Source organism: Lagopus muta, chromosome 12 (assembly GCF_023343835.1).
Source record: "Lagopus muta isolate bLagMut1 chromosome 12, bLagMut1 primary, whole genome shotgun sequence".
NCBI classification, from domain to species: Eukaryota; Metazoa; Chordata; class Aves; order Galliformes; family Phasianidae; genus Lagopus; species Lagopus muta.
Genome location: NC_064444.1, coordinates 12,481,678 through 12,507,881, shown reverse-complemented (window position 1 = coordinate 12,507,881; position 26,204 = coordinate 12,481,678). Strand labels below are relative to the sequence as shown.

Here is a 26,204-nt window from a genome sequence, read left to right as displayed (position 1 = left end):
CTATTCACCAGCATCGTTTCTTAAGAGGACTGTACACGCAAAACATATTTGCTAGATGCTTCTGCTGTCATCAGTCTTGTGCTTGAATTGTTCATTATCATGTCTCTAACTCTTGTCTTATGTAACTGATGTGGCTGTTCAGATTGTTATTAAACAAAGTTCAGAACATCATACACAGCGGCAGTCACACTTAGTGAAATATGGATTTCTCCAGGGTAATGTTTAGCTACATAATGCCTCTGCTACATGAATTACATTTGCATAACTTTGTCTTCCAAGTTTTTTTCATTAACTTGGTGACACGGTAGTTAATAGATCAAACCACAGCTATGCTGAAGATGATATTTCAGTCTCTGAAATACTAAGGCAACAGCTGCAATCCCCTGGGATGATGTAGATCAGAAAGCTCTGGATAGTCTTTTTTTATCTAAGTGGTTCTAGCTCTAAAGCGTACTTCCAGGGCAGATTAAAGCCAGGCACTGAATGACTTTAGGAACTTCTACAAAACCTTAATGGAGAATCCCTTCTCACTATTAGAATTAGCAGATCCTGCACGCCACACTCATCACAGTCTGTACCAGTGGAGGTGGCCTGCTGTTGCTGTCACCACTGCTGAAAGGCACCACCCACCTCAGTGTGTTTACATCACTGTTTGGTCTCCATAAACACTCAACAAGTGTCAGTGAATGTCAGTGGGTTCTATTTTTTCTGTGTGGAGGAATTCAGTGATGCTCTTTTGTTTCATGTTCACTTCCACGTCATACATCAGTTTGTCAGACTGCCCCTCTGCTGCCATCTGTCACATAACAAAATGTAATGGAATGTTGGCAGGAAGGTTTAACCTCTACTGCCATCCCACCAATCTTTTCCTCTGACATTATGGGCCAACATAATAAAATAGGAGGCATTACTTTTCGTGTTGCCCTTGTATATGCTCAAGTCTGCTATCTCTTTTCTGATAGCTTCTCTCCTTTCCTGGTTTCTGTGTGGTAATGAGAACACTGCTATGTGTCATCTAATGATCTAAGGTTAATGATCTAACCTTCAGATATTTGTCCTCAACAACTGCAGAGAAATATACTCTTCAAAAATGCCAAGCAAAATGAAAGAGCTCTAGCTAAAAGCAAACTTTCAGCTGCAAGCATATTGGTGATTATCATCTAAGTAGGTGGCCACCAATTGTTCTTTTTTAAATGGTGCCATGACATTTCCCAAACATTTCACAGAAGTAAAATTCTGTTGCAGGAGGAGGATGTTGGATATGACTGCAAATTTTCTAACATATGAGAAGAAAAAGAGAGGCTGCAGGGCAAAAGGAAGTTATCTTTTACTCTTTGCTTGTAAACTAAGTCAGCCTAGAGTGCAAATTTGTGCAGCGGCAGTCATCCATACTGTTTGAGCAAGAGCATGCCTCTGGGGCTAGGCAGGCATGCCCGAACTGCTGCAAAGGTGTACGGGAGATAGAGAGCACACGGCATGGGTTGGAATAGGAGTTCTCCAGGGGAAATACAGGCTGGGCTATGGACTAGTTGTCCTGAGGGCCAGAGACCAGACTCTGGCTAATCTTACTTGTGTAGGTGAAACTAACAAGCCTGAAGGAGGGAGAAAAAATTATGGATAATCTAAAACAAAGAAATAAAAGGAAGTTGGGGAAATGCAACATATGAATGCAGAAAATTTTTCAGATTCCTTTTCTTGATTCAGAGCAGTCAGAAAACTCAGGACTATCTAGGAATGGCATCCTCAAATTTTGCTTACTGTCTGTTCCTTGTAGATTAATTTAAAATACCTTGACTTTTTTGTGCTTTTTTTTTTTTTTTTAAATTCTTGCTTATACTGAAAGACTAAATCAAAAGCTCTCTTGGCCTCTAAAGACTGCAGATAGCAAGAATTAATGAGTAGGATAAGATAAATGAGCCTAAAAAGATTAAGCTCTTTTTCCTACCAAAGCACCTGCATAAATATAGACAAATCCAGAATCAACAGAAGATATAAATGCTATACTGTGACTCAGGAAAGAGATGGAATATAGATAATCAGTAAATACTTTAGCTACTTTTTGTCTTCCATGTAAATATGAGTGCAGTTAATATAAAGACAGAAGCTGTATGCTTTATCTCTATTATTACATTTTCAGTTCTGAATAGCTACAGAGTCTTTTTTATCTGTGAAATCACAGGTATTTTTACGCTACAATCCTGTTGCTTGTACTCAAACTTCTATTCCATAGTGCTTACAGACTGTAAATACAGTTTTGCGTTGTGACATGAAACTACCACAAAAATTTAGAAGTGATAGGATGGATCCCATGACTTATTTAAAAGGTATGGTGTATGAAGCTAGATTTAGTATTTGGGAAGGGGAGATGGGGAGAAATAGCTGCAATTGTAGAGTTGTTAATGTTTCTGACGACAACTTTGCCTAAAAGAACAGGCATAAAAGAACTATGGGACCCCATAGAAACACAGTGGGAATCTGAGTGTATTAAACTATCATGCCAGGATTTTCAAAGGGTGAGAAGGGCCTGGAAGGAGTGAGCTGTAATCCAGTTGTTATTGATTTGTGTACTAGAGCTATCCCTATAGTGCGTGAGTACATTCCTGACAGCTACTGCTCTCCTGACACCTCATGAGCATCAAGAGTCTATCACAAAACTATAACATGTAGGCCCGAGTCTTTCTTCTCCAGATAATGTAAATCCAAAATATTTGTGGTGGCAGCACCCAGTCTGTGTAGATGAGGGAAGAATCACAGAGTTGTGATCCGCTCTGTGACATGTCTTCTGTATGTCAATATAACAGTGGATTTCTTTCCATTAACATACTTGGTGTCTTATTTCAGTAACTGATATGAAACTCAAGTAGAAGGGAAGATTCCATACATGTATCTGTGGGCAAGCAGGCTGTTATCCTAGCATCATACTGAAAGAAATTCTTGGAGTAAACTAGAAAGCAAGGCCAGAAAGACTTTCTTACACTGTTTTTGATTTTTAGTACAAGTAACTGTTGTTGAAAAGCAGATCAAGGAATTTGGATTCCATGTCTATTTCATGGAATATTAATTTGATATCTTCTCCTGCCTTTGACACCAGATAGATAGTGAAAGCCCTATTCAGACCCTGTGTTTATTTTGGCTTGGTCTTTGCATGTCTAGTGTATAAGTTCCACAACTGTTCCTCTCTGGATATGAGATGTAGCTGATGCATTTTTGTGTGCTCACTGTCTCTGTGACAAATACACTGAGATCTTTTAATATGTCCCAGATATTTCCATTTCTTGTTTTATACTTCTCTAAAACAGGATTGTAAACTCTCCAATGTATCTGACATTGCTGATCATTCTTTGAACATAATAGTATTTCCTCACAGCATTTGTGTTTAAAGGTGCTCCAGAAATGTCTATACCTTCCAGCTTCTGGCAATACAGCATTTTATCAGACATGTAATGTAAACGGTTCCTAAGGTTGCAAAAATATATTTTTTTCACCCTCTCAGGGTTTCGAGTCAAAATTTTCTTCGTGACACAGCCATGTTTTACTCTGATGTGGTGAATATTTTTGCTAAACCAGGAGCCCACAGCTCCTTGCTCCTTGCAAGCCCAGGAGCCCAAAGCTCCTTGCATTCTCCTTGCTTGGAAAATGGCTATAACACTTGAGACAGGGAAGAGTGAAAAGATTTGTCAGAGTCGCTTTAAAGGAGAGAAAAAACATCACATTCCTGGAGAGTCTTAGGTATGGAGTTTCCTTGACTAGCACTGGCATTTCAGGACAAGGCTTCCACGTGTGAGAGGAATGGGCATCTTTAATCTTCAAGGACATGAAGATGGCCTGTATTTGGACTAGGGGGGCAGGGCCAGGTGGACAAATGCATTAATGAAAGAAAATGAAAAATGTATTTGAAGAACGTAAGAAATTCTCAAAATATATTTTAATAGTAAAATTAATTATAAATTTACTTCCTGCATATTGCAAGTTCTTGGTATTAGTTCTTGGCAAATTAGGCCAAACTACTCAAGGTGGGAGTAGAAACGTGAAGAATCTCATGCTGCTTTGATGTATGTGTAAACATACTGAAAGTGTATATTTGTTAGTTGACGTGATAGCAAGTCCTCACAGGTCAACTTTGCACTGATTAACATGAAATCTAGAACTTAAATGTGTATGTATACAAGCTGCAGTACTTTCTTTTTAGCGAGAATTGTGTAATCTTCCAATATAAATCTATATATGAAATGTCTTTCCATGAAGTTCCTATTAAGTAATAGACTCTCTATGAATTCAATCTTCAAGAACTGAGAGATTGCTGAATAGGAATGTACTATTACTAGGACAAAATGGTGGGCTTGTGAAGTCAAGTTTTCTTGATGTAAATACAGCTTTTCTTTCATGTCTACATCTCGTTCTCAAAGATATCTGATTTGTGTTACGAAAATAAAACTACAACAAGTAACTTACGATTATAGATGGGGGGAAGAAAGAAACAAAATTAGAACCATATGCTCCGAACTAAGAAATTATTGCTTTCACAAATGGTTTGTTGTACAGCTTTTTCAGAATTATCTGAGATAAGTATTCTGTTGATGACAAGCTGGAATTAAATTAGGATAATATACCATGGATTATTAAAAATATGAAGTAAAATAAGCGAAAGTATCTTTCTGGCTAAAGGCTAGTTGTCACCTCAAAGAATTTTTGGTTTAGGTTATTAAAGCATTCAATAATGATCAGCTGCCCTTGGGAGACATTTGTTAATATTTTATTCTATGTAAGCATCTGGATTCAATTCAGTCAAAGAACACTGAGAGTGAGAACTGACCTCTCTCCAGTGCAGTGCAATAGGTGTCTGGAGGTTTGAATGCTTTGTTTGCATTACTTTTTTGAGATAAAATTTACCATTAATCCAACTAACTGAGATCCAGTGAGTGCCTTTTAATTCTAAGTACCTTATGAATAAATAGAAAACGAAATTTGAGTTCAAGTGTAGGATTCTGCTACAGTATAACAATAGTATTTGTAATAAAGGCTACAAAAACATTTTAGGAATCACTTTGAAAAAAAAGAACAGCAAAATAACTTATGATCCTGGCAAGTACAAGTCTTCACTCTGAATTCATTTTTGTTCTTTGCCATTGATGTCATAGCGCAAATATGACAGACTGCTTTGCTAGCCTTTGGCAGATAAGTTTATTTCCTTCAAGAGTTTGTGGATTCTGGCCTTTATGACCAAATCTGAGAAGTAGTGAGCTGCTCTCTTGACATGTTAAATGCTGCATGAAAATGCAATGCTGTCATATATCCATGAAGGAAATATCTCTCAATATATTTATTATTGTCCCTAAATGTTAGTAGTGATGACTGACATTGATATCATTGACTAATTAGAAAGCAAATGTAATTCTTTACTACCATAATGTAAGTTACAACCTCAGAGTAATTAGCCTTCTTGATTGAATTTAAGTTGCATGGTCAAGTTGTGTTCATTCTACAGTTAATAAACATAGTAGGAATCATTCTGGGGAGTAGGGAATAGCAGAGTTTTGTTTATACGTAGTTGAACATATGTAATAATATGAATGAATAATATTTTCTGCTTTTGAGCATGAATCAAACAGTGGTATAGGCATGGGGAAGTGTGACTGAAAAGCTGCCCAGCAGGGAAAGACCTGGAGGGGGGTGCTGGTTGGTATTTGACTAAATGTGAGCTGATAGTGTGCTCAGGTGGCCAAGAAGGCCAAAGGCATTCTGACCTGTGTTAGAAATAGCATGGCCAGCAGGACTACAGGAGTGGCTGTCCACTTCTATGTGGCATTGGTGACAGAGCACCTTGAATGCTGTGTTCAGCTTTGAGCTCATCAGTACCAGAAGGATATTGATATTATGGAGACCTCTCTGATCTCTTTAACTGCTTGAAAAGCTGTGTCAGCAAGGATGTCACTCTTTTATTTAGGTGACAAGTGATATAATGTGAGGAAACAGTCTCAAGTTGTACCAGGGAAGTTGAGCTTTCTTATTAGGAGGATCTTCTTCATGGGGAGGATGGTCAAACTTTGGAATGTGCTGTCCATGGAATCCTCGTTGCCAGAGGTATGTAAGATACAAGTGGATGTGGCACTGAGAGACATGGTTTAGAGATGGGGCTCAGTAGGTCAGGTTGATAGTTGGACTTCGTGATCTTGATGGTCTTTCCCAACCTAGACGGCTCTGTAATAAATTACTATACTCAATTTTCTCTCCTCATACACTTTTACAGTACTTTGTGTCAAAGTAATCTAAATTACTGTTTTTCTAAGTTTTTAAAGTTTTGATATGCCAATGTGTTACAAGTTATAAGGATTAATTTTGTAACACAATGTAACATATTATTGTTGAAAATGCTACCCAAGTTTTAATTAAGTACTTAAATATTCATAAGGCATAGAGTTAGTGAGATTTTTTTTTTTAGGATTTGTCACATTTTATTTACAAAAATAATCTGTCCAGATTTTAGTATAAAATTACTTTTACTTTTTGAATGTCCCTCTGAAATTTTCCTTGGCTTGGTAGAAAACATAGCCATCAAAGGCCAGTGGAAAAGTTATTTTTGGCTTCTTTCCCAGATTGTAGTAGGTAGAAGTCAATGTGACATTGGTATCCAAATAGCTGCAGGGGGATGTGGGCGCATACATGGACTATATAAACCATAATAAATTACTTGTTTCAAACACAGTTGATCCTTTTTCTTGGCATCTAAGTGATTGAGATTGTGCTGTATTTACTTTGTCTCTTCCTAAATGTTATATTGAAAAGGAACAGATTCTTCCCTGCCCATTTCCTCCTATGACTACTTTGAATTCGCTTTAGTATTTTTGTTTCTAGGCCTCTTTCAGGTTATTCAGAGGTATAATGGATTAAGTTTCCAAAATGGTGTGGTGAGCTGGGTAAGATTAGAGGTCCACCTTAACTGTGTTGTCTTAAGAAGCTGGATACCTATGTGTATTTCTTATTTAGATTTAAAAAGAACAAAACTAAAAAAATAAAAATAAAAAAAATACAAGGCAGAATAGTTTGAAACAGCATAGCCTTCCTCTATCAGTAGCTCTTAAAACATACAAATACATAATTTTCATGCTTTCATTTTGTTTGCTTTTACTAGTTTGGTCAATATGGTTTGTCAGTTTCTACACTGGTCTTCAATGTAATAAGCATAATATTGTCACTCTTGGCAATACTTGAGAGGAAAAAATGTTTCTTTCGAAACTTTTAGTTTAAGTAGTGAAACTAGTAGTTTCTTTTAAAGTTTTACGCATAGATTTTGTTCTTGAATTGCAGATTATTTTTTTTTCTCAAGAGTATCGAAGTGCTTCAGATAAAATCACATTAATTTTCCTGTAATTCTTTTCAATGATCTTCAACAATTACATTGATTATTATCCATCAGGAAAGTTAGTGGCCTGCCTAGTAATTTTAAACATCTTTGTTCTGAAAAATTAAGGTTAGAAAATTGACTGGAAACAGCAACTACCAACTCCAGCCTGATAATGAGTGAAATTCAAATATGGCAGATTGGCAACAAGATATAAAAAAAATAAAAAAATAAAAATAAAAAAATTTAAGATTAACGTTCTTGAACCACTACAGAGAAGTGGAAGTGACAGTTCTTCTGAATATTTTCTGAAGTATAAGGAGGAGACTAAGTAGATGCATTCTTTGTGAGTGTGGTAATTTCCAGCTACAGTCTTGCTTCCCTGTATTTTGTAAAGGTACTGAAATTCATTTGTTCAGGGATTGCCCTTGTTATGCAAGTGTTTGTTATGGAAAGACAACACTTCTGTTTATGCTGATGTGACTTTCAACAAAGGTCAGTTGCTTCCATGCAAACTGTACCTTTTTATGCAAGAAGATTGCAGCAGATCTGCCTAATTCCTTTGTCACTATTAACTAGTTGCCTTAGATACCTGCCAGGGGCTGGAAATTTTCACTAACAGGGGTTAGACTGAGGTTTGTATAACCATACTACATAAATACAAAGGAAGATGTTGCCTACACACAAGCTGTGAGCTAGCTAGATTAATTCTCGCTTCCTTCTCACTACTCAAGCCGCTGTCATTTTCACTTCTCATGGAACTTCCTGACCCCAGCACTCCTTTTTTGACACTGAAAAAACTGCATTTAGCACATGCTGTCCGAATATCTCAGTTTCTAATTTTAAGTATATTTTTCACTACTTTCTTTGTCTGTTTTTTGCAGTAGTTTAAATGAATGAGGTCAAATATTTTGTGCCTGCAATGCAGGCTAATGTTTCTGAAATTAAATATCTGATGAATCTAGTCATCCATTTTATATGGGAATTAAGGATTTTGAGTCCCTTTTTTTGCCTCCAGGTGTCCCTTGGCCTAAAAAAAGGGTATGGAAGGTATGTTGTTGACTGAGAGTGAATTCAAGCAGGGTCCTGATTTATTTATTGTACATGACCTGATTCTCCTTTAGAGCCATGGATTTCTTTGAGTGCTTCAGAAGCCATTTGGAGAAAACATGAGGCAATCTGCCAGTACTAGACAGATACAGGTGCACTATTGTAGGATTATAGGCAGTATTTTCTTAGAAAGAAGCAGTATTTACTCCATCACTGTAGACTACGTGAGTCTGTTGCCCTACCTCTGCTGTTTGCACAGTCCTCGCTAGAGCTGTGCTTTGTGAGGTACAGTGTGAGCAAGAGAACATGTTTTGTTTAGCTTTTGTCAACACTAATCAAGAGAAGGCTTATGTTTGCATAATCTTTTATTCTGAAGCACAGAATTACTGATTGTTGTTTTATGTGTTTGTGAGGTGACATAATCCCTGTACCGTTTTTCTGTATATGAATAGAATGTTAAAATAGAAACATTAAAAGTGAGATAAGGTATCACTTAAAAATCTTTACAAGATGCCTCTGTTTACAGGCTTAAACTTAGAAACCTGTGATATCATTTAAAGGTTGCTTTTCATCTGCTTTCCCTCTGGCTCCCAGGAGTCAGTCTCAATGTAGCAGGCACTGCATTGCTATTTCCTTTTTTAAATCTAGGACGGCAAAACTTTGACACATTTCAAAGTCCTGATGTCCTCGTTAATATTTCTTTTTATTGTGAGAGATGGTAAGGCTTACGCAGCAAGCGTCCTAGTTTCCAGTTCTTAATTCCAGCAGAAAAATTTCAGAGAGCAGAAGTTTGACGGCTTCTTGCATGGTTAAATATTAAATAATGTATATTGTAGTGTGTAAAATCTTTGTGCAAAATTGAGGACATAAAATGCAGAAATAAGACATTTGTAAAAATAAATAAAAATAATAAACTCCACTGTTACTTGCAGGTAAACTTGAAAGCTTTCACAGCCTTTTAATTGAGGTATATCTGAGTGGTACATGAGTGATAGAAACCTTTTAATGACTTCAGTATGAGAGAGGCATTGATGTACTGGATTAACTCAGCAAAAGGCCAAAAAGATGGCCAGGGACGCTGAAGTACATGGTAAATGAAGGGAGATCAAGAACTGGGTTTGCTGAACCTGAAGAAAAGAAGATAAGGGGGAAGCCTTATTGTTCTCCGAACTGTTTTTAAACGACAGATTCATACCAGCAGTACACAGTGATGGGATGAAAAACAATGAATGGAACTCAGGAAACTTTGGTAGATATGAAGAAAAATAATTTCATTGTGAGATTGATTAGACACTAGAACAGATGCCTAGAGAAGTCATGGTATCTTTGTCCTCAGTGAACTGCCAGGACAAAAGCCCTGTTCCACTAGATCTACTTGGATCTGCTTTGAGCAGGGTGTTGGACCTGAACTGTTCTCTTTTGCTATGTCTGAGCAAAGCTGCTGCAATTGGTGCTGCTTTTGCCATAAGAAAAAGACAGTATGTTTATCATTGAAAAGCTGTGTTGTTCTTATAATTACTCCTAAAAATGGGAGACACCAGATGCACCAACTATGGAACACACTTCCTTGTCTTTTCTTCTCTATATTCATGAAGCATTAATAGGAATTGGACAAACACAGGAAAAATCAAATGATTGGCTAATATCATAATGCACGGGCAAAGGGTCAGACCTGGCCAACACTGCATGTGAAAAGACTTCTGGAGAATCGGCAAATCATACAGTAATATTTCTATTGGAAACAAAGTATAAAATGTTTGAATGTTCCTGGATGATCACTCAGGGGGGAAAAAAGGAGACACAGCTGTCCTGTGTTTAAAAGTGCTGGAAAAATGAATAGGGATGTTAAGTATCCATGCTACATTCAAGGAGAAGAATTCTCCACACAAAAATACTTCTGAAAATTAGGTTTGGGTAACACCTTTATATAGGAACTAAGTAGTTGGGAGGCTAAATGTTGCTGTTTTAAAATGTAGTTAGTACGGTGGTGGAAACAGGAAAAATATGTCAGAAAGTAACAGGTATTCAGAAGATCTATTTCTAAAGATCATAATAGCATTAAAAATGAGCAAGCAAGAAACAGAATGAAACTTTCCACAGTCATAGTATTTACATAGTATGCTGCAATTTCTCCATTTCTGAGGCTAATATCTGTCAGAGAAGTAGCAGGGGGGGAAAAACAGAAACTGATCTACTCAGGCATTCTTAGGGTTTTTTTTGCTTTTCTGCAGTATGCTTTCAAAATAGAGATGAAAATGTTACTGAGTTCCACAAACCAAATGCAACCCCACGTAATCCAACTAAATCAGCAGTATTGCATCTTGGTGAATTCATCCCTGCAATTCAGAGTACATAACATTGGGTTCAAGGTGCTCATGTATCAGGGCAATAGATATGTCACCCTTGGAAGACACTGGCATGTCAGCTAGCTTGCTTCAGGGTCACAAGTTGACACGGGGAACTATTTGGAAGGCTTTCCTTTGGGAAACTCCCTCCTGAGTAGGGCAGTTCAAGAGGAAATATTAATAAATGCGTATGCTAGGAAAAGCATGGCATATTCTGCTGTTCTCCAAATGAGAAATACAGGCAAGTCCATCAAACTAAACAAAACACGTTTGGGGGAACTTCACTTAAGTTTTTATTTCTACATATTCTGGAATAAAAATATTAATTCTAGATACCTTGTCAAAATTATGAGTACATACGTTTAAGAAATGTATTCTATTACACCAGCTAATAACAGTATGTTATGTTACTCTATCTGGAGTTAGAATCTATTTATATTAGCATCTTTTTTAATTTTTCTTTTAAACTTTAATGATATTCCTTGGAACGTATACCAGTGAAAGAGTTTGCAACTCAAAATCATTAAGATGCTAACAGTAAAATGTATATGTACTGTGGGATCAGACTAGACAGTAAGGGGGTGGACAGAGCTTTTGGTGAGACTTGGGGGAGAGTCAAAATTAAAACAGAGTGCAGCATGAGCAATGGGTCCACAGCCCCAAGGCTTATTCTGGTGCTCTGAGCATCACTTTTATTGTGTGATGGATGTTGCTCTCGAAAGCAAAGTGGATGACAAAAGTAGGTAAGTTCCCTTATCTTTCAACCAGTTCATTTCTTAGAACCAATCAAGCCAATCACGGCGACTTCTGTTATGTAGCAGAGAGAGGTTACACATAACCTGGAATTGCAACTTCCTGCACAAGCTTCACGCCTGTGCACCTACGTAATGTTGCTATCTGTGTCAATGGGCTTTGACACACCCATGCTCTGCATAGTGACCTTTTTCACAAGCTGACTGTAAAGAAATTAAAATAGACTGTGTGTGCAGTTCTTCTGGCCTCTTGGATGGGTCAAGAGAAGTTTACAGGTTGCCATGTATAAAGTTCAGTTTCTGCAAAGAGGAGCATAGTGCCAATAGGGAAAGAATGGTGGAAAACATTTAGCAGCCGTTAATTCTAGTTAACTCTAAACATTTAGAGTGCAGTCAATGCATGCATTTCAGAATAAATTAAAGGTGTTCTCACAGTACTTGGAGGTCCACTTAAGACTTCCTAGAATCCCTGAAAGATAAATCTAAGTAAATCCAAGGCCTTCAGTTGTCTCTGCAATGGGCTGCAGATGCACAGTGTGTGAAACATGTCAGGTATTTTCATAGATTGTATTATTTCTGTTCTGTATGTATCACATCATACAGGTGTCTGCAGTTGTATGAACTGAGTATATTGAGTGTGTTTTCTGAAGAAGCATTTTATGATTTTATGCTGATGCATTCATTTAAGTGCTGATGTGTTTATGGGATTTTCTTTTGCGGTGGTGTGGGGTTTTTTGTATTGGAAATATACCTAATAAAACCACAAATATAGTAAGTGCAGAAGTAGAGATATATTAATTACAGAATATAAGCATGATCACTGTGTGAATAGACTGATGACAGTGAGGAGGATGAATATTGTAAAAAATCAACACTGAGCTAAAAATAAGACAGTAACAAATGAGGTAACATTAAAAAAAAAAATCCTCATCTTGATAGATACTGACTCCACATTCCTTTTTGTTTCTTGATGCTTAAATGCTGACTTACATTTGAAGACTTGCATCATGTCTGTTGTGCAGGGGAGGAATTTGATAGGATGACAGACACGTTCTTTGTAACATCACTGTGCTGTTACCCAAGAAATTACTAATTTGTATTGTGAGCTGTTCTCCTTGTAGGGGATTTAAGTGCTGTGTAGCCAGATACGTTAAACTGGAGAGCACTATTCAATAGAGTGAGAAGTGATTACATTTATCATAACCTCGTATTCTTGTGTGAGCCACGTGAAAACATTCCCTCTATCTCTCATGATTAATTTACAGATGTGCAGTATATTTTACCCCTCTAGTAATGAAATTATTTCAGATCTTGCTGTGGGTGAAATTAGATTACGGTCTCTGGAAAGGAGACCACGTTCAGGTTATATGAAGTCCAAAATCTTGTTATTTCATCACTTGTGAGTTCTCCAGTTGTGTTTTTAAAAAGAATATTATTTTCTTTTTTTGAATTATGCTTTGCAAAAGGGGCTCAGAGGCTACCATTGTTCTCCATTTCTTAAGTGATGAAACTAATACATATTTGCAACAATATGAACTGAAGCCTTATCATATAGAGGAGCATATATTGTCCTCCATACAGCGTCTCAATTAAGCTTAGAAGATTCTTTCTCACTATGCGGACTCTTGCTCTTTTCCAAACAGGAAGTTACCAGCAAAACCTCTATAAAAAGATTAGTAAGGTAAAAATCAGGATGTGAAAACAATTTCAATTTCCTGCCACATCTATCCAGTTGTGTCAAGTGATCCTTACTATTTCTTCACAAGTTCTTTGTTTCTCTTTTATCTAGTTAGCTTTTTCAGTAGTACAGAAGACAAGAGAAGGAAAATATGATGGATTATGCAGTAACTAAGGAAGTTAGTTCATAGCCACTTAAATGTGTGGCTTTAAGAGCTGTTATTGCACTTCTTATCCTTTATTTAGTTCCTACAGAGAATTAAAGGTATGTGCGTAGTTAATAAATTAAATTACAGGTAGCGATCTCTTTCCAGCTGAGAGATTCAATGACTTGAGCAATTAGTCTGCTCGTTAGGCTCAAATCGTTAAAGCCACAGAGATTCTAACACAGTGCTTGTTAGAAATTCTGAAACTGTGAGATTTCAAGCAATTCTTTTGCCTCTGTTTCAGGAAAGGAATGTAATAAACTAGAGCTTTTCCTGAGAATTATCAGCAAGTACATGGGGAGCTTCTTGAAGACTTGCTAGTTGACCAATTACATTTGTATTGATGGAGGTCAGATGGGATTAATATCTAAAACTACTGACGATAACAGTTGAGGGAGAGTGGGGGGAACAACAAAACAACCAACAAAAAAACTTAATGCTTTCAGCTCTTCTGACCAACTATTGAAGCCTATGGGAGATTGTCTATGAATTGTAGCTCAGAACGTTAGAGTATATGTACAGATCAACTGTGATAGCAGTTTCCATTCTCTCTGCAGAACTGGAGGTAGAATGCAGAGCTTTTTGTTCACCACTGCACAATCATGAAAGGGACAGAAAGACCTGCAGTTCTTAAAAGCAATGTATGAGTTTGCCCAGGAGATCTATTGGCTACAGCTCAGCTGTTCATGCGTGGCCCTCAAATATTTCTGTGTGTCTGCTATTGAGATAATAAAGGGCTGTGTTCCCATAGCACAAATGGGATACAAATATTTTCTGCTACACCCAATCCTAATACTGTAGGATTTCCAAGGTATTTTATAAGCAGGTATCAGTCCTGTGTAAGTTAAATGTAACTGTTCATGCAGATGCATAAGAATACAAAAATCTACTTCTTTAGAAGATGAAATTCAGCCTAGAATTTCAGTAAGCAGAGAAGACCTAATGCTGAGATGCAACCAGAGAAATAGCCTTGACCTTTTTACAGACCAGAAAGATCTTCTGGATAAAATGGATCTCTCCTAATGAAGGTCTTATGAACACTTAGCATGAAAATTATACAGCCAGCAGAGGAATATAGTGAAAGGCAGGAGCTTCTCTACTGTGTCTTGGGACATGAAATAGCAAAAAAAAAAAAGGTAGAAGACTTGTCCTAGTATAAAACAGTGGAGAAAAATCAACAAGGCTTCTCTGAGAAGTAATATTACATGACTGATGTGGGCATCTCATGAAAAATGGAGTGTGTATAAATGAATCTGTGTTTAAGCCAGTGGTGATGCCAGGGGATTCTTCTGTTCTAACTAGTAGCTAGTGAATGCAAAATGCTTTCCAAAACCACATTGTGAGGCTGACTGTCAAAACTATAGCTCACTTCTTCTTAACAATTACACTATGTCAGCCGGGGGAAAAAAAAAAAAGTATTTTTAACATCATATGTTCCTCACAGTAAACAAACCTATTTATTCTGGTACTGGTACTCTGCTGTCTGTCTTGATTAAAAAGTTATTTGTTTGTTCTCCTAGACAGTGACTTCGGAAATACCTTCCATTACTGAGATGGTACAGTTTTACATATTGCATCAAATAAGCCATCCTTCTGCTTAAAGGAAAGGCAGTGAATGGGTTTAAAGGTACCTCTGGTACTGAATGATTAAATCCCATTTTTCTGTTGTGATTTTTATGCTTCATAATAGGTTTTGCACATCTGTAAAAACTGTTTTCCTTCAAATTCCAGTAAACATTTTTCCCCACACCTACAAAGCAGGACAAATATCAGGATGGCAGTATACTGTAAGTACTTCCTATATTGCTAGCTCTTATTGTCTTGCCAATTTCTTTCGGCTCTGTTTCCCTTTCTTTCTCCCATCTTATATAATAAGCTCTGTGGGGCAGGAAATCTCCTTGCAATTTTATGTTCATTCATAAACTAACATACTGAAACCCTGACATACGAATATGAATTACAGGCATGGGTATATGTAATAAAATAATTACCTGTGCAACTTAGCCTGATGTGAAACAGGTCTTGATGCTATAAAGGCAATGTAAAGGGACCTGTGATCAAATAAGATTAGGAAAGTATGAGCAAGATCTCTGAAAATCTAATTGGCATGTTTTGCCTAATACGCTTTAGCATCTTGTAGTCTGAAGAGGTGCTCTGTTGCCATTTGTAGAAGTCAAAGATTTAAATTTGGTCTTATATCACAGAAATTGAGCCACCTGCATCTGAGCTGTGTATCTGCGCCTTGGTCATGGGATTGTTTATAGGCAACTTTGCTGCTTTTCCCTGTGTTCTCTCAGATGTGACATCAAAAGGGTAAGGAGTAGTCCAGAAGCATTGTAGTGTCATGGCTGTTCAGTTGGGACACTCTTTCAATTACAGTCGTGAGGAGTGGGTCTTTCCAAGTTCCCCTGTGGGTACTGTAAGGCAGAGGAACAAATGTAGCGGTGGTCTTTTCATGCACACACAAATTGTACTTGGGAAGCGCAACAGTAATTTCACGCTCCCCCAGGATACATGGAATCTGTCCCTGGGGACAGAGACACAAAATTCTTGCTAACTTTCTGAATTCAGAATATTCTAGAATATGGAAGATAGGTACTATATGTACAAAGGGGATGTACTGGAAAGGATATTCCCAGTTTAGTTCTGCCTAAGCGAATCTTCATGGATTACTAACAAAGTACAATGCCTACATTACTCAGAATTTGTCATAGTTAACACAATCCTTTTCATGTAGGAAATAACATCTGTCCAATCTCCAAAAGAAGGACATTTAACCAGTAACTTGTCTGTATGGGTAATAGTGCATAGTTACAGTGCTTGGCCTGAGCTAATTTCTTTGGGAACACACATATGAAAAAAGAAAAAGCATATGGCAACTGATCTGGAAGACAAAGAAATAGACATTTCAGAGGGTTTCTGACTCAAGTTAGCTGTATGGTGTTTTTTGTTGTTGTTGTTTTTTTTTTAATACTTAAGCCACATGACAGTGCATTTCAGAGTCACTGCAACTGCAATTCAAAACTCAAAGTAAGAATGGATTAGAAAAGTTCTTAACTCATGCCAAGAATTTTAGGCGTGAGATTCACTTTTTGCTTGTTTTTTCCTCCTCCATCAGCATGAGAGATCGCATTTTATAACATCTGTGCTTAATTTGTATTGAAGAACTCTGTAGAAATTTATCTCCATTCTAGGTTATGAGAAAATTATCATCTTCTCTGGGGTAAGGAGGTTTTGGATATAGTATCTAAAAGACTGTTACAGGTTTGACATGTGCAAGCTTAGGCTTCTTAGACAATGCATTTAGCACTACCAACAAAAGCAGGTTTCCACCTCTGCCACGCAGTTTCTCATAGTGCTGGTAGCCAGGTTGAACCGAATTAGCCACATTGAAAAAAAATTTGCACGGTGAAAGGACTGTGTTATGGCTTCACTAAACACCAGGTTGTAACAAAGATACAAAATCAGAAAGCTGCAAATATGAATGAAATTTGAAATAGTTTTGAGGATTTATTATAAACACGTACACGCTTTAGAAGGCCTCTGGCACTAAAAAGCCCCAATGCCTATCCTCTAACTAAATTAAATTCATTTCCATTAGAATTCAGCAGATGCAGCAGCCCTGTTTTCATTCCCAGGGGGTACTTTCTCCTTGGTAGCAATGCCAGATACCCTTTTGCTTTTTTAATGTCTGTTAGGCAGCAATCCAGAAGGCGACAATAATATTGAAAGAAAAGGAGAGGCTCACTGTAAACAGCAGTTAAAAAAGAGGAAAAGGTTCAAGCGATCATTGGTTAAAGGAGTTTCTTAATAGTCTTCCTAGCTAAAAAGAAAAAGCAAGATCTGCCATCCTGAAAAACACAGTGCACAATTATCAAAGTTGAGCCTGATGGAGCAGACATTGCAAAAGGATACAAAATAGTCAAAATTGAATTGGAAATGAGGAGAGGTAGCAGATGTAGTAGTTGAAATCAAGTTATTTCCTGTATCCATGAGTACAGTAAAATATTTCTTCTCAGTAAACAAAAAATTATTTTGGATGTAGCGCTATAGAAACTCTGCAGTCACTGATGAGAGTTTTGACAAGGTTAATTAGTTGGATTTTCCATATGAATAACAATTCCTTCGTAAAACTCAGTTTTCCTGCTGCTTTGATGTACAGCTGGGGAAGATGCTGCTTTGATTAGTTACCAGGACAGGTCACATCCTAGGGCTTCCCACTGTAGTTACAGGGGTTGTTTATTGGAAGCTCGCAGATGAAATGTATTGGTTGTGGAAATTGTCTACAGTTTTAGGTTTAAAGACACAGACATGTTTGATGAAACTACTGCAGTCCGTTTCTTCAGAACTGGTCCCCAGATAGAGTGCTCTGGGGTCATACAGGGGTTGAATTGTTCTATTGCTATGGCAGTAGCTTTCCCTAGCACACATTCAAAATTCCTAAATATGTAGGATGGCCAACAGCAACAACAGCTCTGCAGCAAGGAATGCCCCTGTTGTGGAGCTCATGATCTCCTGAGGGATTTTGTCCATTAGCACCCTCCTCAGACTTCCTTTTTTAAGGAAGAATGGGTTGCAGTGGAGAGAGGCCTGCAACAGTCTCAGCTTGACATGATATACTTTCAACTGCGTATTATTTAAAAAACAAGATGGTGACATGGTAGGCTTTCCTAATGCTGCACGTAAGGCTGTGCAGGCATACAGTATTTTATAATGTCTTGAACTGCTTCCCTGGGGTGTGCCTCTTGGAATTTAGTCCTAGCTTGCAGAGTCTATATGGCAATGGATGCACTGTGCAATGCTTCTCTTTATCCCCACAGGGCTAGCAGGGTAGGATTTGTTCCAGAATTATTACAAAGGATGTGTATTTCACTGTGTTCAAATATGGCACTTATTTTCTTTCATTTCAAGAGAAATAAAGTTCTAAGCAGTATCACAACTGAATATAGGCAAAGCTAGCATAAGATTTCTGTTTAACATCTTATTGAAAGTTGTTACTGTGTCACCCAAAAATACTTTGGAAGATGATATCTTTATGCAGCTGACAAGCTATAAATTCTCTCAGGCAGCTCTGTGAATGTATGATCTTCCCATGAGCTTTTCATTTTAAGCAAATGCATAGAATAATCAAAACAAGTTAGGATGTATTTTTAGCTACCTAGGAGTTGATACATAACTGGGCTTACTTTTCTATGTGTGCTTAATCTTCAATGAATGAAGGCTAATCACTAAGAAAAATTTATTTCACTCTAATCAGGGATGTCCTCTCCACATAACAAGAAAAAAAAAAAAAGGAAAACAGTAAACATAAATGAGTACAGAAAATTAAAATGACAATATTTATGTTCAGTATGTTCAGTGTCAGCATACCTATTAGGACGGCTAACCTATTTTTGTCACTTACATTCTTTGAATTATTCTGTTGCAAACCAGACTGGGTTGTTTTGGTTTTTTTTTTTTCTTATGTGCTTCTTTGATTTTGATTCTTTTTTCCTTTTTTGTTTTTTTGGTTTTTTTTCTTTCTTTTGAGACCATGGATAACACCACTTTAGTAAGCTCAGTGAGTAAAATGAAGGCTGCAACTCAAAAGCCTCCCCTGTGTGGTACTGGCAGAATGGGAAGAGCTGAAGCAAGAGGTGCTATGATGGTAAATGATATCACAGTGGCAAGAAAAATCACATATAAAATCAATGTAAAATAGGCACACATATTGAAGTACATTATAATGCCTCAAGCTTTATCTGTACTCAGGTGTGAAAAACAGAATATTGTCTCTTGTAATTTTCCCTCTTCTCTGGTAAATCGGAAGTGTCAGGGATAAAGCCCATAATCAGATTTTGTTGTGGCCGACAGCTTCTTTGGTGAGCCTCCCCAGTTTTATAACCCTCATTATGCCCTGTGGTGTCTGCTCAGACCAAAGTCCCAGCAAAATGAAAAGGAATGTTGCATGACAAAGAATACCTCATACTCAATATCCTGACTTTGTGCTGCTTCCAGAACCTGATGTAAGGTGTTATATTTAGCCAGTGCATGACTTGCTGATGTATTTCTGGTGACGTGACATTCTTGAGAACGATAATGACTCTAAATACATTTTAAAAATGAACAGGAATGGGAATAAAGCAGACTGTTACCATAATATATGTTCTTGAAGCATTTATGCCTTGATGACCATCCCAAGTATGCTGAAGAAATGTTATGGAGAAAAACCAACCCTCCCTAATCTCCCTTCATTTAAAGCTGAATGCAAACCTTGCTTCTTTGTCCAAGCCTGCCCACAGTAGTGCTCTCATTCTGACTGATTCATGCAGAAAATGAAAAACAGGAGACTTTTTGTCCCTATTTGTGTGGTTAAAGGAAGATGGGGAGGGAGAGGTAGGGGGGAAGGGTGGAAGTATGACCATTTTCTTTGTAGGTGTTTTCATAACACTCTTATTCTGACAAATGTTTGTGACTGTGCTCAGTCATGGGCCTGAGTACAGTCAATAAGTAAGAGCTGAACAGGAACAATGAAACATTCATGCATATTGTGAGAGCTAGAACAGTAGGAGGTGGTAAACGTGGCAGGATCTGAGCAAGGTGTTAATCATGTGCCTCGGGAGATTTGTCCAAGTACAGAAATGGGGATTGTGTTTTCTTATCAGAAAACTTGAAGAGCAGCCATGAGTTTCTGTCAGACTTATTTTACAAAAGCAGAAGAATTTGTAAGCAAGGAAAGTGATGCCACTCTCCTCTTTTCCTCCAGTGTGTTCAAGGAAATAATTTCTTGAATAAATAAGCTTATGCCAAAGATGCACCTATGTCCTACATGAGTCACCTTCTGATAGAAATATTGCAGGACGGCTCTAAATGTTGGCTGTTTGCCTGAACGACAAATAACAATGTAATGCAAAATTTACATGGGAACTACCTGTAATGAAGCTTGGCACAGGACTGAGTACCTCCTGCAAAACTAACTTATGTGTGCTAGCTAAAAATGTTCACATATACTATTTGTTCTGCTGAGTTTGGATCAGAACATTTTATATCACATTTAAGGTCTAGCTAGTGCTTGATTATCTGTGTATGTTGTGTCAAACTGATCCAGATCTAGTAATAGTCCCTGACATATGCAGATTTGTCTTAAAGTCATTTTTTAGTAGATGACTTATTTTGTGTATTGTCTCTAATAGCATACCTACTATTGCATAGTAGGTATTACTGCATAGTAGGTATCACCCAGTTACGTTGTTCTTCATATCATGGTGTAAGATGGATTTGTTCCTCCCAGGCATAACCTCCCAAAAACCTTGTCAATGCCTTCATGTCTTGCTTAACCTTATTAAGGACATTCAAATTCCAAAACGTTATTATGTGTTTTATGTTATTTTAAAATCACTTCATCTTGTAATTTTCTTATTGAATCACTAAACAGATAGGAATTTGTATCTGTGCATTTTGTGTGCTGCATGCCCACAAAAATTTCATGACGTTAAGCTATTTTCATGTTAAATAATTATACATTTCATTCTTTACTCAGGAGGAGTCAAATGAAGACTGTATATTTAAATATGTAAGAACTGGGTAATTCAGGAGATTTTAATTGGTTTAAAAGGCTTTTTAAATTTAGTTAAGCAGTTGTAATATAAAGCAGGACAGTGCTGACTGGAACTGTGTTTTGTCTAATGGCTACTTATGGACTCTTGGAAAAGAACCTGATGGTCTTAAGTTCCTCTTTGGATTCGTACTGCTGCTTGTGTTGGCTCAACGTGCTGCTACTTTTGTCTTGAAAATCAGAACCTGTTGTTCTAAAACAGAATCTAGATGAATTACTTCAGCCATGTTGGCAGACAGCCACTTGCTTCCCTTCTAAAATAGCAAGGTAGTAATTGTCTGGAGATATGATGATCACAAATATTTTTGTGGATCTCTGTGACACATCAGCGCTACTGGATAGCCTACAATTAGTTGATAGATTTTAAAAATAAATATATTTTCTAAATAAATACTACATATAGAAGAAATACATGCAAACTAATTTCACGTTTTCTACATGCTAGGATATCTACAAACTGTCAAGCTGCTGGCTATTATTGGGATGAAGCTGTGGTAAAAGCCAAGTCTTACACCAATTATACAGTGCTTCTGAAGAGTGAGTAGATCTGCTGTTCTCTGAATTCTACAGTTCTGAAAATACTTCTGCAGTATTCTTTAATGTGAATGTGTGTATATTATTTAAAGAGAAACAAGGCACCGTTTCTCCTCAAGAAAAACTTCTTTAAAAGCATTTAACATTTAACATTTTTTCCTGTTAAAAGTTGTTTTTTTTTTGTCTGCCTAAAACTGTGCCTATTGCAAAACCAAAAATTCTTTCACCTTCTCTCAGTCTTTCTACAGAACTTATTTTCTGTCTCTTCTTTCAATTTCAGCCTCTTACAAATTCTGAAAGTGGTCATAAGTGGTAAATAAATCAAATTAATAATAACTAAAAAAATGATTTAAAAAATGTTTTTTTCTAAAAAATAACTGGCATCAGTGAAATCAGTCAATTATTATTAAGGATAGAAAGCCAGTGGTATTTTTTCAGATTGTATTTTAAATATTTGAAGAGTTAGTACATAGCTGCACAGTAATTAATAATAGACTATAATATGCATTTTCTATGAGGATATCCAATGAAGTCAGCTGGTACATCAGGACTGCCAAATCCAACCAGTCTACCATAACATTACTTCTAAAATGAAATATTTATTATAAAAAATACTAAGTTTGGGATTTTATTTATTTACCTTCTAAAACTTCAGCTTCTACTTCGGAAGGTTTTGCTTGTTCCGTTTCTCTGGTGAGATCAAACCTGAGGGGGGTCTGTCAAATGCCACAGACCTTAGAGACAGCCTTGCAGGAAAGAAGAAAAACAGGGCTTTATGTCATGTTCAGTACTCATCAATGCAGTTAGAGGAGTCAGCAATACTGCGTGTGTGTGTACAGATGTGTGTGCATATATGTATGAAACTTTGCAGGTTAGGAGTGGGAAAACACACATACTTCAGAGAATGTGTGCTTTTCACAAATTAGATTTTGTTAATAGTACATATGAAAGTCTTGAGCATATCCCCAAATTGCTTTCTTGTGGATTCCTGTCAGTTCAAAATGTTGCCACTATACAAAATGTGTGATCCAAACATACAAAACAGGTATCAGTGTTTAGAAAAACAATCTTACTTTTTTGGGTAATGGAACTGATCTAAGTAGCTCTGCTATTCTTCTGTCTGGGAACACAGATGTTTTGCAGCCTGTGAAATGAAGAATGCAAATTAAAATAGGTAAATTAATACCTAAGTATTTAAGTAACTGATTTTCCATCTTAATCAATAGTAACACCTCTAGAATTCTCATGAATGTTTGAGACAAAATGTGGAAGTTTGTAATTTTCCTTTCTGTGATACTGGGAAATTATGGACAGTAGAAATCCTTACAGTACATTCACTGTACTAATATATACGAGGATGATATTAATTGGTCAGAAAAAAAGAAGATAAAAATATTTTTTCTTCTATTTTTGTAAATAGAACATATTTTCCAGGTGAACAATGCATATTTCTCATGAAATTCTACTATGTTTATTACTTTTATAAATGGTTATCTTAGATTTCCTTTTATCATTTGTGTAATCACTAATTTGTAATTAGCACACCGTTACCTTTGGATACTTCTCCAACACAAGTGTCAAAATAGTTGTATTTTGATGGACCTGTGTATTCATTTTCCTTAACAACTAAATGTTCTCATTTCATACCAAAAGAAGTAGTCAAACTAGGATATTCAGAACTGTGTAGAAGATTATTCTTCATTACTTTTAGAGACTCTGAGATGCTGCAAAAAGAAAATGCATTTAAGCATCTGTATTTTTGCTGGCTTCAATGATAGTACACACGGACTTAGATAAGGGTTTATTTGCGGATGCTTTGCTTAGGACTTAGGCACTTAGCTGCCAGGATCAGATGTTACTATGAATGCTCAGAAGCAGTGCTTCTGCCTGAGAAACCAGATCCAGCCACAAAATCTGAGTATCCAGTTCAGCAACCATTGGCAATCATATTTCTCAGTCTCAAGAGAGTGCTACCATGTGTTGCTAGTACACAGCCATCTGCAGAACTGGCAGTTGTTGGTGGCCTGCTTTCATTCTTGAAACAAAGAATGAGGTTTACAGAAATGTAAAATATCACTAATAACCTAAATATCACTTCACATCTTCAGAAATGGAAGGGGGCAAATTGCTTGTATGTTCAACTGAAGCATTTCAAGAATGCACTAAATTTATAATGGGACACTTAAGTTATATATGTTGAGAAACAGTGGAATGCTAAAGACAGATAAACACTAGAATAGGTTTTAGAAGGCAAGTTTTAACATTTCAACTGTAGCAGTCTTTTTATGACCTGTTTAGACAAACATTGGTCAGAATTAATGAAGGCACGGATGATTCTACCTTGGAGCAGAAAGGTGGCTTATATGACCTTTGAAATGTTTTTACCCTGATTTCCTACTGTGATGGGGCCTGTGTGGTGTTGCTATGGGGTCTGTTCCAGTAAGCTGGACACATTTCAGAGCTGAGGCTGCCAAGAGCAAAGTTAAAGGATGCTGTGGTAAAGAAAGAGGTAAGGAAAAGACCAGTTTCACTGCTCAAGGAATGAGTTTCTACTCTGGGAAAGGCAAATGCTTATAGCTACGCATTGATTTTATATATGATTGTGAGACTGTATCAATATTTGTTTTTTTCATAAGCAAAAAGTCAGTGCAAGTTTGCAGAATCAAAGCCTTAATCGTAGACACGTTTTGTAGTAAACCACGCAGATTGCTGCAAATGATAAGCACTGTGGCTCTTACACCTAAAAATACTGGCTGCTACTGCTATGGAGGTTTTCTTCTTCTTGTATACAGAAGACAACTTTTTTTGAAGTTTCTACTACTGAATAGACTTCTCTATGTCTATACAGAAATCAAAGGTAAAAAAAAAAAACAAACAACAACACCTCTAATACTGATAACATGATGCTTCAGGAACACATCCTTCCACAACAAGAATAATACCCTGCTTAATCAGAATGTGTTTCCTTAAGTATTCAGGAAGACAGTCCCACTACAGGTTGGCAGTCATTGCCACGTGCATAGTTCCTCATGAATGCTTAAGGAGAAAGCTCAGTAACCGCTGCGAAATTACAACTGGGCGGTGAAAAAGTGCGTGTGAGGAAGTTTTGCTTCTATACCAGGTGTTCTATGGCTATAAATAATTGGTATTATTTGCAGTTGGGAAGATTCTTCAATAGCGGGTTTGATGCATATCTTACTGCATTGCTGTGGTGATGCATGTTGAAGGCAGCTTCTCCAAAGTAATCCTAACAATCTCTGACCTAAGAGCAGAATTGGCAGATTCAACATGGAAATGTTAGATAAAGAAGTGCTTTCTGGTCACTAGCAGGAATGAGGATAGCGAGAACCACCTAACAAATAGTTTGATTACAAATCAAACTAGCCCAGAATTTGCTTTGGTGGATTATATATATATATATTTATTTTATATATATTTATATTATATATATATATATATATATATATATATATATATATATGTGTGTGTGTGTGTGTGTGTGTGCATGTATATGTGTATATATACGTATATATATAGGTATGTATGTTTGCCATCCTAAATATTTAACTGAAAGTAAAATAAACAACGGCTCTCCTCTGGCAAACCACTTAACAACACCAGCAGACAACCAATCCAGCACTGCGTATGTAAGCACGCTCGCAATTACACGATTCCCTTCAGCTGAAGCGCTGCAGTTACATACGCAGTTGGAGCGGGGCCGGCCCGGGCCGCGTTATGCAAGGGCGGTGAGGGGAGGAGGCGGCGGTACGGCGCAGTAGCCCGGGCTGCGTGAGCGGCCGTTACCGGGAGCCGCAGGAGGCACGGGCTGCGGCCGCGGACGTTCTCCTTTCTCGGTGCATGGAGAGCCGTCCTGCAGGAGCCCGGGTGGAACGCTGGGGCCGTGACGCCGCCGATGCCGTTGAGCCAAAACGATCGCCTGCAGCCCGGCAGCGCTCCCCCTGAGAGGGGCGGGCGGGCCGAGGGCCGGGCCCGGAGCGCCGCGTGCCTTTCCTTCGCGGCGCCGCTCTGCGCTCGCGCTCCCTCAGCGGAGCCAGGTGGCCGCGACAAGGTTCCGGCAGTGGTACAGGTGAGAGGCGGCCGCGGGCCGAGGGGGGGAGCGGAGGGGTCGGTCGGCCGGCGGGGGCGAGCGGCCCCGGGGCCGAGCCCGGCGCCGCCCCGCGGAGAGGCGCGGCCGGAGGAGCGCGGCCTTTGTTCCCCGCGCCGGCGGCGGGGCGGCCCGGCCCGCGCGCGTCGCTGCCGGGTGCGCGTGCGCGGGGGCTCTGCCGGCCGCGCGCTGCCGCCGCCCGCCTGTCTCGGGAGCGCGCGCGGCAGGCAGGAGAGCTCCGCCGCAGCCGGCGCGCCCCCGCGGCGGCGTCTCCTCGGCCGGCAGGCGGGAGGGAGCGAGGCAGGGAGCGCGCGGGCGGGTCGGGCCGGGCACCCAGCGTCTAGCCGAGCGCCGCGCGGCACGTCGCCCAGCAGCCCGCGCCATCGGGGAGCCAGGCCGACAGAGCGACGTCCTCCCGGCCCGGCGCCCGCAGGTGAGCGCGTCGTGGAGTGCGGCCCGGCGGCCTCGGAGCCTCGCCCCAAGAGGCCCCGCGCGGCGCAGAGGGGCCGCGGGCCGCTGCCCGGGGAAGGCCCCGGCGCTGCCTCGGGGACGGCCCGGCGGCCTCCGGCGAGTCTTCGGACGAGGCCCCGGCGCGGCCCGAG

At 38.6% G+C, this 26,204-nt stretch overlaps 1 protein-coding gene and 1 long non-coding RNA gene across 12 annotated transcripts in view; one reads left to right on the top strand and one right to left on the bottom strand.

The window, feature by feature from the left end:
- Positions 1 to 25,410, bottom strand: part of LOC125699146 (uncharacterized) — a 62,223-nt gene extending 36,813 nt beyond the window's left edge. For 6 of the 7 annotated variants that reach the window (XR_007379443.1, XR_007379445.1, XR_007379448.1 and 3 more), the window contains exons 1-3: positions 25,201 to 25,310; positions 22,571 to 22,641; positions 22,138 to 22,243 (exon numbers count right to left, since the gene is read on the bottom strand). This is a non-coding gene — a long non-coding RNA (uncharacterized LOC125699146). Of the gene's footprint in view, positions 1 to 22,137; positions 22,244 to 22,570; positions 22,642 to 25,200 lie in introns of all 7 variants that reach the window. The other variant, XR_007379444.1, reaches the window with a different exon arrangement.
- Positions 1 to 26,204, top strand: part of SIAH1 (siah E3 ubiquitin protein ligase 1) — a 64,476-nt gene that overhangs the window by 20,981 nt on the left and 17,291 nt on the right. The window contains exon 3 of one of the 5 annotated variants that reach the window (XM_048958368.1): positions 21,409 to 21,500. The gene's annotated coding sequence lies outside the window, so the exon portion shown is untranslated. Of the gene's footprint in view, positions 1 to 21,408; positions 21,501 to 25,471; positions 25,585 to 25,868; positions 26,036 to 26,204 lie in introns of those variants that run through there. The other 4 variants (XM_048958367.1, XM_048958371.1, XM_048958370.1 and 1 more) reach the window with 4 other exon arrangements.